Source organism: Bacillus rossius, chromosome 12, assembly GCF_032445375.1.
Source record: "Bacillus rossius redtenbacheri isolate Brsri chromosome 12, Brsri_v3, whole genome shotgun sequence".
In the NCBI taxonomy this organism is placed as follows: Eukaryota; Metazoa; Arthropoda; class Insecta; order Phasmatodea; family Bacillidae; genus Bacillus; species Bacillus rossius.
The window spans coordinates 47,267,594-47,280,060 of record NC_086339.1 but is presented as its reverse complement, the minus strand read 5'-3'; the positions used below and the strand labels follow the sequence as shown (position 1 = coordinate 47,280,060).

The 12,467-nt window shown below is 35.0% G+C and overlaps 1 protein-coding gene across 4 annotated transcripts in view; it reads left to right on the top strand.

Annotated features, from left to right (window-relative positions):
- LOC134537917 (rab-like protein 6) overlaps positions 1-11,722 on the top strand; it is a 100,969-nt gene extending 89,247 nt beyond the window's left edge. For 2 of the 4 annotated variants that reach the window (XM_063378877.1, XM_063378876.1), the window contains exons 12-13: positions 4,111-4,236; positions 9,328-11,722. The gene's annotated coding sequence lies outside the window, so the exon portion shown is untranslated. The remainder of the gene's footprint in view (positions 1-4,110; positions 4,237-9,327) is intronic. The other 2 variants (XM_063378873.1, XM_063378875.1) reach the window with 1 other exon arrangement.
- Positions 11,723-12,467: the final 745 nt, after the last annotated feature.

Genomic DNA, 12,467 nt, shown 5'->3' with positions numbered 1-12,467 from the left:
ATTAAAATAATGATTACATGTGATTCTAAACAACACAATACGGCCCAACTGCTATTTTTAATGTCACAATCGTGTAATATATTGTGTAAGTACCATGAATAGCTTAAAAAACCTATATATTTTTTAAAAGACGAAATTACGACGAAATGTGTGTTTTTAAATGACGAAATCAGGTTCAAAATAAAACCATATAATCTTGGCTCTATTTATTGGTATCATTCGATAGCTTTTGGGGAGCTTTTTCCAACCGTATACAATCTTTTGTATTTGGATTTGGCTTTTTGACGCGAATAGGCCGACATATTTTTTTTATTTTAACACCATAGATATTCACTGTAACTATTTTACACTAATGTTTTATATATGCTATCGATAGATTCTGACGAGAGATGACGATTGAAACTCAAACGAACATCGTAGCATCTCCGAGCCAAAAGTTATACTAAATGGAAATCTCGAAACGCAGCAAAATGACCTCAAAATGGCGGCGCTTCCCCCTCCACCACGCGTGATGCGCCACAGTCCTCACTTAGCGTAACGAATTCTTTGAACCTTTAGCTATCCAGCTGTGTAATGAAATTTATGAAACTGTATCCCCCGATTTTGTTATCATTCGTTTTTTTGAATTGCCTCCCACTATGGAAGCAATTTTAAAGACGTATCCAACCAAAATATTAAGTTATATAATTCATTTTTTATTTAGTTTGCATAAAACTGAATGCGTAGTGCTTCGTGAATAATTATTTAAAGATATTTGTATTGTAATTACATATGTAGCATCAGTACTGTTATGTTAATGTTCACTATATGAACGGGAAAATCAAGTAGTACTTTCAGGCATTCAGAGCAAGAAGAGTTTCCGTGTATTATAAAGTTGTATGTTTTCTTTGCGGTTTCTCTTTTTGACTTAAACATTGCATACAGCGGAAAAAAGACGGTAAAAACCGTGACAAAACCATAAAACACAACAGTAGTACGAAAAGTGGAAAAAATTTAGAATTATTTTATTAAAACTGAAAACTTGGATAATGCAGTCATTAGAAGTGAGTGTTGTTCATGGAATTCATTGTCAAACATAACCTTTAAGAAAGCAACTGCAGCATCACTAAAGCATTTCCTTTAAGAAAAAATAGCTACTATATTATAGTATATATAGTTCATTCATATTTTAGTACACACCTATATATGAACAGATGAATTGAGGGCAGCTGATGATGGGTGCAATATTGTGTAAAGTACTATTAGAAGATGTGTGCGAACTATTAAATTTACAAAGCAGATTTTTCAGGTATTTTAAAAGTTCTTTTTTTTTTTTCCTAAAAATATTTTGACCGTAGTAGATAGTATAAAATGTACAATATTTAGTCATTTGTCTGGTTTAATCGTAGAGTAACCAAATTGCAGTGTTTGTTTTATGCTTAAATAACCATTTAAATTATTCTACTGGATTGGGAATTTTAAAGGTGGCAAGTATGTTATTTGTATTCATTTCGTCACATTCACCTGACGTGGTAAAAAATAAATAAACCTCTACAACCATGGACTACAACACCACGAAACACAGACATTTCATTGCGCTGGCCATTAAAATGAATGCCATAGTTTTAACGGCATATAAATTGACTGTCGCAATCAATGTAATAACATACAATGCAGTAGCAGCTTACTTGCTGTATTTATCTATGACGGAGCAGATGTTGCGACTCAAAAAAATATATGAAAAACACTTAAATATGGTTTTGGATTCCAGATGAAATTAGCATAAATTATGTCATAATATTGCTGAACCAAACTACAGTATACCTGGCTGCAGTTAAGGCGATTGGTGCATGGAAAATATTACGACAAAACTAATTTAACTGTACATATATATTTTCGATGCTTCTTTTTAAGACATAATATACCTAGGATCTTTTTTAATAAACTTTTTTTACTGAGTTATGTCATTTTAAATGCATTTATTTTTATTCCAGGCCAGAATTATTTAGAAAACACATAATTATGTTCAAGAAGCAAGTGTACAAATAGGTTTCTGCACCTATAAAAGTAAGAAATTTTTTTTTCATCATCAAAATTACAGTTTAATATTGACAATTTCCATTGATCACTGCTGGACTACTTCATGAGCGATTTAAAGAATAAATTTAAATGAAAATGAAAACATAATTTGCAGAACACTATTGAGTTATGTATATATTTTCATATCCTTTTGTTTTTGATACGATCCGACTAAAAACACACCCTCTGGAGTGGCCGTTCTAGTGCTGCGTGTAAAACTCTCGCCGCCGGGAAGAATGTCCCCGCGACGTGGCGCTGAGGGCGGCGCTTATCGGAACCAGGTAGTTCGGCGGAGCTCCGGCCGGCTGGCCCTGCCTGCGGGAGGGGAGGGGGAAGAATGGGGTGTAGAGGGAGGACGAGAGAGGAGGCAGAAGAAACGAAGGGTCTGTCAAGGTGTCGCTTCATAGTGGAGTCTATCTTCGCTCATGCAAGGAAACTGTCTCTGTACAGAAAAATTTGTACAGCGAAATTCTTTTTAGCGGTTATGTTTCGACTTGAAGTTGAATACTGACACTGTGATTATTCTTTGTGGTGGTTGTTTACACCTATGAATAAATTTTTACCCTCCAGATTAATATGTTTTGACAGCATAGAACATCAGTTGTGTATTCCGGTTAGATAGGGTATGCTATATGCACACTAGAATGACAGATCTAAATTTAACCAAAAAAATAGATTTTATATGTATTAAAATTTATTTAGAACAACAAATCAACACTAGGCTATTCCAGTTATATGAAATTAAAAAAAAAATTGAAATGTTAGCTAGCGATGCCAGAATGTCGGGCACACTAATTACAAATGTCCTTTTACATTGCACAGAACACTGAAACCTTAATACTTCAAATGTTTGTTTACAGTTTTATTATTCTGTGCTACATTATTTAAATTTTTATTTTTAATTTATTTTTGGTTTTGAACTATATTTCTGACATTGTTACAGACCTTTGGGCTTTTCTCTATGTAATTATTAAGTAATTGCGGCTTTTGGAATTACGTTTTTCACGGCCAGAAACTGCCCGAGGTTTCGGCGGAACTTTCAAAAAGTGCCTCGAGCCTATTGTTGTAAAAGTTACGCTACTAAAAAGAAGCTTGGTTTTGGCCGTTTTGGTGCGTGCAGCTCCGCGTCAGGACGTTTCTGACGCGGGCCTACCATAAGTTATGTTACGTGTGCGGTAATAATAGTATGTATAAAAAGGTTATCATCAAACTGCTGATGGTATGTTAAGTTGCGAACGGGAATACGCGATTTTAAAGTTATTAACGTCAGAAGATATTAGTCCAGGTATGGCCATTTTGTTATTACTCTATCACTAACGCTGTACTGACGCCCTGCAACTTTTTAACATTGCCGATTGATATTATGACTTTGTTGATGTTGCTGGGATAAACTAAAACCAGCCGCTATTAAATATTATATTTACTAAATTAATTGAAGAGTATAAATGTCAAACGTTCTAAGTGCCGATTTCTGAAAAAATAGTTTTATCTCACAGTACTGTTCTATGTGCCTAGTTTCGTATCCCCAGCAATGTTACAAGTGCCAATACACCCTGGAAGTGGTTCAAACACTCAACAACCGATAGCGCCGGCCTATGTGCCAAGCGGTGCTGCCGTTTGGTGTTCTAAGTGCCATGCGGCATGGATTGTTAGTGTATCTTTACTGTCCTTTTTTTATGCGCAGTTACAAGCATCTATGATATTTTTTGTGTCTATATGTGCTTGAGTGAAAATGCAAATTGAATAATTTGTAATGGAAGTAAGTAATAGCAGTACGGGAAAGAGGAAATGCACTTGGAGAGATGATCAAAACAAAAGGCGAATATCGGGACAATCTTATGCGAGGAGGAAAATTAAAGCTGTAATTCCTGAGAAACCATCGCCGAAGAATGAGGTTAGTAATCATTTAGAGTGATAAAAGAATAATGATTTGGGGCTTAATTTTAATGCATCACTAAGACTACTACATTTCAGTTAAGTTGCAATATTATGTGTAATACAGCATATTCTGTTACGTGAAACATTCTAATTGTGTATGTAATATTGTTTTAGGCAACCTGTAAATGCAGTTATCAATGCAGTAATATACCTTGGCAGTGGAAGCTAAAACTGTTTAATGGTTATCATGGAATACCAAGTGAAAACGAACAAGGAACATACTTGTTAGGACTAATGCAGGTAACTGAAATAGGTAGACGCAGACATGGTAAATATGACGATCCAGCACACAGTCGTCGTCAGTGCACGTTGTGCTATTTAATACCGGACACAAATGGTACCACAAGACAGGTTTGTAAAACTACATTCGAAGACATTTTTGGGGTTGGACACAGATTTTTACATAGACAACCGCGGTAAGAAACCGTTGAAACACACTGAGTGACTGTGACAACAACGTATCTTACAAACTTTAAATGTCAGTGTTTAAAACATCGTTCGCACACGTGTCGTTTCATAAACCTCGCACAGACACATGCAAACAGTGTGTCATGTTACATTTACAGATTCAGGCTAGTAATGAATGCTCACCAAAAGCTAAAATTTTACAGCAGGTACATCACAAATAGAAACGTGCTATGGAATTGATGGCCATTGACTCAGCTAATGTTAAACTGCCCACCTGTGATAGCATAGTAATGTCCATTGACATGCAGCAAGTATTGTCGGTACCGACATTAACTTACAGCAATAGGTTCATGTCAGTGACCACAATAATGCTTTCATGTGTATGTGGGTGAAAGCATTGCTTCACGCGGTAGCTCCGAGGTTACGTCATGCTTACTGAAAGTTTTCAACTTGGGACATCTGAAACGTAAAAAACTTATAATCTGGTCAGAAAACTGCGCTGGCCAGAATAAAAACAGCACAATTGTATTTTTAATGATGTTCCTAGTGAGTCTAGGGTGGTTTGAAGAAATAGTACACAAATTCTTGGTAAGTGGTCATAGTTATTTGAGTTGCGATAGAGACTTCGCTATTATAGAGAAACGAAGGAAGGTAAGCAACGCCTTCGTTCCCCACGATTTACATAAGATTGTTGAGTCAGCGAAAGCTGTAAATCCTTTTCATGTAGTTGCAATGGATTCATGTGACATCTTTGATTTGAAGAATGTTGCAAACTCTTTGCTGACATTGAGTAAATGTAACATTTCTAAGTCCACAATGATTAAGGTTGCTCCCATCCCACTCAAATAGCAATCAAAAACACTTACTCTGAATTGGAAGAGTGGCAAGCTTTCCCTGTTTTAAAGCGAGGAAAAATCGTGGTTGATTTACATAATGCTGTGCTTACTGTGAAAGGTCTACCCAGTGTGTCAGCTGAGAAGAAAAAAAGACCTGTTAACAATGATACCATTTCTTCTTGAAGAACACAGGGACTATTATAGACAGTTAGTTGGTACACCTGTGTAAAAATTTAATACGTTTTCTGTTACACTGGTTACATGTAACATTAGCCTATGTTCCATAAAGTGATGTTTTACAGCCTACCCTTCTGTGACTACACAGCATTCGTGTATTATCCTATTGTTTGTTCTACTGCCTTTAAAATGTTTTTCTAATGGTGACCAGTAATGTTTGGTTTCTCCAAATGAAGTTTTGCGTTTAAATATGTGTTCACACTAATAATCGAATGTACTTATTATTCAACCCTGAATATATACGGCAATCATAATGGCACTTGGACCCGATGATCTCTTCATTTGGCACATATAACATTCTTATTTTATTGCTTTTTTTGCTCTATGTCATTGCTTTTCTGGTAATGGTGCACTATACAACTTACTACTTGTAATGCTGAAGAATCTTCCTTCATATTGTGGCAGTACTATGTTAAGTATTAACAGACTCAGAAGGTTTTTTGCTTCTCCTGTAAAATTATTAAGATGACACTAGAACGTTTGACATTTCCACTCTTCAATTATTCTCTCTGTATTATTAATGGCACGATAATTTGAACATACAATGCACAACTATCTTAGTGGTCTTGAGTCTATAGGTCTAATGTTTTATCGGACAATTGATTTAATTTATGAGTTAGTGAATTTTTCGAACCGTAAATCCATTTTTGAACTCTACGTGAAACATTGACATTTGTGAAGTCGTGCCCATGTACCTGGCAACGATAGTTAAAAAAAATCGGAATGATATTTTGGTCAAATGGAATTACTGTATTGAGGGATACGTGGTATTTGTTTATTCGTCTGTAAGTAATAAATCAGTCTTAAAATCAGTTAATTATTTTGTCTTCCTCTTTCGTATTCTAATTGAGATAAATATCAGATAAGCATTTGTTACTTGTATCATGACATATAGGTATTATTTATCAGTAATTAATATTTTACTTTATTTTTTGTTAACTAATGTGCATAGGGCAGTGCACTAGACATCACTACCTGTGTATAGTGTTGCGTTACACTTTTTAACGCATTAGAGTTCACATAAAATGATAAATCCAAAATTTTGTTTAAAAGTATAGATATCAGTGATCTATTTAATTAATGTCCAGTATAATTCAGTCAGTAAAACACTCGAAAATATGTATAGGACCTGTTAACCTAAATATTTGTTAACAGTTAAACTGAACCAAGATGTGTTAGAGTGGTTTTTTTTTTCGTATATTAGAGGTATGGGACATCAAAATACGCATCTGTCGCCCATTGACTTTAAATACAGAATTATAAACTACATATTGTGAAAACATTCTGCAGCAGTTTTTGCTGAACGGAAAAACACGGATGAGAAAGACGAAATGTGTTTGGTAAGTGATTTTTCGTCAAATGAAATGGAACAGGGCAGTGCTTATCAGAATGAAAGTACAGAACTACTTTTGTGCAAGGAAATGCATTTTACAAAGACATTTCAAGAGAAATCACCTTTAAATGAAATAGATCTTGCTGACATGGAAGAAATAGACTTAGATTTAGAGGCCAGGCCCCTTTCAAGTGACGAAATTTCTCTTGAAGGGCTGAAATATGTTTCTGGCTATATATCTCACCGTTTCAGAAATAAATATCCTGACCTTGGCACTACGGATTTCAATTCAGAGGACGATAGCTGGATACATGTACAATCAAAGGGTAACTTAAAATGTCCCACTAATGAATTTTTTGAATTAATAAAGATCGCTGAAATGTGTTTTGATAATGTTAATGGCAACAATTTGTGCAAAAAAGAGCGGATTTTTGAATCACTGACTAAAATTATTTGCGGAACTACTGAAAATAAATATCCAGAAGAAGTTATATACTGTTTTGTCAGGACAAGAACGTATATGCGTATCAAGTATTTGAACAGGAAATATTTTAACGAACAAGACCAAAAACGCAAAGAAAGAAATAAAATGAGGAAAACTACCCTCTAAGATTTTTCAGTGTGATAGTGTCCACTTTCCTTCGCCATAATATGTATGTTCATAATTTATTTACGATGTTTTTTAACTACTATATTTAAAAAAAGAATTTATTGTGAAAATCGCAGCAATTATGTAGGGCTTAAGGTATTTATTGTATTCCAAATATTATGTCATTTTTATTGCCTTTATTAAAAATAATATGTATGTTAACAATGTAACAAAATTGCGATATTTTTGTATTGCTATTGCAATTTCGTTTCTTGTAAACATTATTGTAGACTTTTTCATATTGAAATTAAATTTGCTATAGGGTTGTTTGTATTTTAATTTTACAGTTATAAGATTTTTTATATGTTCTTTACTGTTTACCAACATTTGAAAAATATTTCCTTAACCATATTTCCATTTCCATGGCAATAGTCTTGTTAGCTTTTCAGGTAACTCTTCTACATGGATGATAAGATGGTGCGACATCTAAAACATATCACACCACCTTTACATAACTATTAAACTAAGAGGTGTTTTCTTTACATAATATTAAAGCACAATGTTTCCTTGTGGCGTAGGTGATTTAGAATTTTCATTTATCTAGAAAAATGTGCTTTCAAAATGTTTTTTAACACACAGTGTTTCAGTAGGTTTTTGAAGAAAAAAATTGACTACGCTTTTTATTTTTTTGCAACTGAATTCGGGCACGTGCATGAAATATAATTAATCTGTAGGAAGTGCAATGGTTTAAAGTATTGATGTTGAAGATTTGAAAAGATTTGTTGAAATAGTGTGAGAGAACGAGCGAGTTGAGTGAGAAGATGTGCGGGAATGGCAGAGGTTAGCTCTCAGCCACATGTTGTGCGCAGTTGCGGACAAAAAATAATCCATTCCACCTCCCCATGGCGAAGGATGAGTGAAAGAGAAACCTGCTAAACCTTCCCCTCCTCCGGGCACGATAGAACCGTATCGGCTGTGTGTTAGAGGGAGAGCGAATTACAACCTTCGAGGTTCTGTTACTTTCTCATAGATGGCAGGCCGCAGAGCGACCGCCTGCAACACCCTTCCCGTCTGAAGGCCATCTCGCCACTGACGAGCTGGAACTAAGCTCCTGACCTCCCTACATAGTAACGGTCACCCACTTAGGCATCTAGACTCTTTAGTGATCATATGATACAAAATTCATTGTTTTCGGGCCTGTGACCGTTTTTTACCGTGCACCAATCGCATTAACAAAAAAGTGTGAATAACTAGGATTTAAATATATAAATATGAGTTCATATAATCATTAATTTGGAAATATTGCATTTTAAAAAAGTTAAACATTTTTCTTGAAGTGGATTGCATTGTATTTCATTGTATTCTGTGGGTAGTGAAACTTTTCTGGCTCTGGAATGTGGTTCTGGAAAAAAGGAGAATAGAAATGGAAGGCTGGTTTGTTGGTTGGTTAGGTTGGATTAAGTTAGGTTAGCTGCATAATTAAAAATACAATTTTTTATTTCACAATTTAAACATTTTACTTTCCCTATGTATTTGTTTCATGATTTGAAAAAACATTTCAGTGGGATTCTAATTCTCATTCTTACTGTTTGGTATTCGTATTCAAGAATAATTAGGTACTCGTATTTGATTCAAACAAAGTAACTGATATTTACACAGGCCAATTTACAAGCAATAAAAACTGTTGTCGGTACTTAAAGTAAGACACACACTTTCACAAAAAATTTCTATTAAAAAATGTATTTACAAGTGCTAATCAAAAATTGTCATCTGTCTTTTTCTCAAAGCTAAGTGTGTGGTGTTTGTGGTTTTTTTATTTATTTATTATTATTTTTTTAAAAATAATTAGTTAGTTATGGCAGTAATGTTGTGTGAATGTATATATTTTTTTTTGCTGCTATTAACTAGTGTGGTATAAATTTTTGCAGATCCAGGAGAGATAGCTGATCGCCACCCAGCACGAAAGCAGCATTAAAGTGACCAGTGTTAGCTTAACATAAGTACTTTCGCCTTTTTTTATGTGTTTACAAACTGAATAATTTTTATAGCTTTCTCTTCTACAAGTTACCTATTTTCTATCAGTGTATTTATCCATTTATTTTTTTACTGCATTGTAGAGTTACATTTTAATGTTTTTGTAAGAAACATATTAATTTGTTAATGTTGTTGTTTTATATTATAATATTGTAACTTTATGGTGGTTAGCTAGCAATCATCAATAATGAATATTTGACTTGTCAGTCAATCATTTGATAAAAGTTTTATGCTGATCATTTTTGCATGTACAGTGAATCCTCCTTTAATGGACTCTGTTCAACAGACTTCAGATTTAACAGATGGCTCATGGCGAAAATACATGTGTTGTGTTGCTTTCTTTTTTTGTACATACTTGCACACTGGGTCTGTGAATTACCAAATAGAAGTTCAGTTGTTCAGTAACGTATTGCGTGTCTGTTGGTCGTTCTTACGCTTAGATATAATGTACGTAGTTGCCGTCTTAGTTTTGTGTTGCAGACTTAACAAACAATTGCTCTGTAACAGATGCATACCGCCACTCACCACTGTGAGGCAGCAAAGTAGTAATACACGTGCGAATGTTGCTAGCGCTTCTGCGTGTATGATGCTATGGATAAGCGAGCAGGGTGGCTTGCAGCCCAAAGCAGCCTAAATTTAAATTTTTATCGAAAATAAAAATTGTCAGTGTAAAGAACTGAGCAGCAATATACTGTGTTACTGGTTCCAAATTTAAATGGCTGGGTCTCTTACCCATTGGGATTTTTTTAATTTTCTCATCATTACTATTAGTTAAGGGGTACATCTGTAATTTTAAAACTGTAACTTTCTTGCATTTGTTGTGTCACACACATTGCTACGAATATTACACTTGGTAAACATCCGTTGAAAATATTTGTCAGAAAAACTACTGCAAGGAAGCTGTAGTGTTAATAGAAATAGCCCTTAAGTGACAGTTATGATGAGGAAATTAAAAAAACTTACATGGTGTGTGAAACCTAGTCTTAACTATTTTGAAATGTTTCTGAAGCATACATATCAAGGTTTGAGGATTGAATCAGCCATGAGTCCATGACCTTCAGTAAGGAGCCAGGCTTAGGAAACCAAAACCACAATGGCCGGACGGGGATCCGAACCCGGCTCCTACTCTCTTACCACTGTGCCACCTACTCCCCCGTTTTCATGACAGTGTCTCTGTGCCTGATGACGGGAACTGATCAGATCCCAAAACATCGCAACTGTTGTGTCTTAGAAAGCCTACTTTGTTGTGTTGTGTTGCATTGCTTGAATATATGCTCAGTTTCATAGCTGGGTTCGCATGTTTTGGCATTGTGTTGTCCGTATATACTACCGTTCTTGTCGCAACAGTCTCGTCTTTGCCAGCCCACTGGGTTTGTCTGTACTGTGATGTGATATTGTTCTGACTAAATTCCTTTCATAAAATTATTTGTTCTTTCTATGGATTTAAAATTTGACATTGGCTTATTTTGGCTTTTTTCCTGTGTTTGTGTATTCTGTTCTTCAGGTTTTCTCTTACACACAGTGTAAACTTAACAGTGGTGTATGTCCCAAATAATGTTTTTAATCAATCTCCCCCACTGCAAGAATCATTCAAACTAAATAGTAATAGCATCATCATTCTGTGTTTTCAAGTCACTCACTGTATTTTGCATGTTTATCCCTTGTTATACTTTGTTCTTGGAAGGACTGTATGTACTTAAAAACCATAGACTAATGTTGAGGCATGCTGCTGAAGCAAATTTGTGGCTAAAACATTCAATGGCTTTGCTTGCCTATATAACTGTCAAAACCATGTGTCATGGTCATGATATTTTAGTCATTACTAGTAAAAAGTTTACTTTTAGTCTACCTTTGAGCTCTGTTTTTTATGCAGCGATGGCCACATCGTGATGTACGCTTGTTCCCGTGCTTACATTCTGGAACCTATCAACTGCGTACATTTCCATCGACGGCAAACGAACCTTCTCCTACATAGTCCCTTGGATCAAGGGTTCACTGTACTTCTGACCTGTCACGTCTGACATGAAGTGTCAGCAAGTGTTATAGATTGAACATAGTGTACATTGAATTAAATTTGTACATTGATAATGATGAAATCTAATTGTGTGATAATATTTTTGTGAAACTCGGTGCGAGTTAACATTGAGCATTTAACATCAGATACTTGTATGCATTTCAAACCCTTGTAAAGCTCACAACTGCCCATTATGAAACTTTGTATCAACCATGTGTATGTAATGTTGAACTTGAAAAATAACTGTGGAAAAAATATTAAAATGCAATCCTTTACATAGTGTTTTGGTCTTATTGTACAACTTTAAAATTGTTGGTGTCATGTTTCTGCTCTCTTAATAGTAATGTTTACTTGTCAAATATGTAATTTTTTTTTTCACATAGCCAAATATTGTTTGTGATATAAGTATTTTAGATTGTGGGTTTGTGTGTTCATTAAGAGTACAGTTGGATTTGAATATGCCATGAATATTGTTTTATTTCTTCACAAAGCCAAGCATATTTTCCTGAACTGTACCTATAGGATTATTTAGGAACTCCTCACTTTAGTTCTTCCTCCACCACTGCTCATCAAACAGATGGTAAAGACCTTTTCCTCTGTTCAAAGGTATCACGAACAGCAACCGCTCTTAAAAAGTGGAAAAATCTAGATAATTTTGTTTGGCCCCTACTGTCAACGAAAGTCCATTATTAATGGATGGGGCCTATAGAAATTCCCTATCAGGGGGGTGTTAATGAGGGGATGTTAGTATATACTTCTTTACTGGATGATAGTGTAATACTATGGTATTTAAAGGTTCACTGCAACTATTTTTGATGCTCATTTGTTTTGTTTCGTTCCTGGACTTTCGGCAGTTTTGTTTGGCGTGGTCACAAGCGTCAGCGGCCTCAGATGTTGCCATAACGACGCATGAAATCAGCAACATTCGGCCGTGGTTCGAAACAATAGCATTATAAATTGTTCGCTTGTAATAATGATGCCTAGCATCTCTACGTTTGGATTGACCGGCTAATACCGACA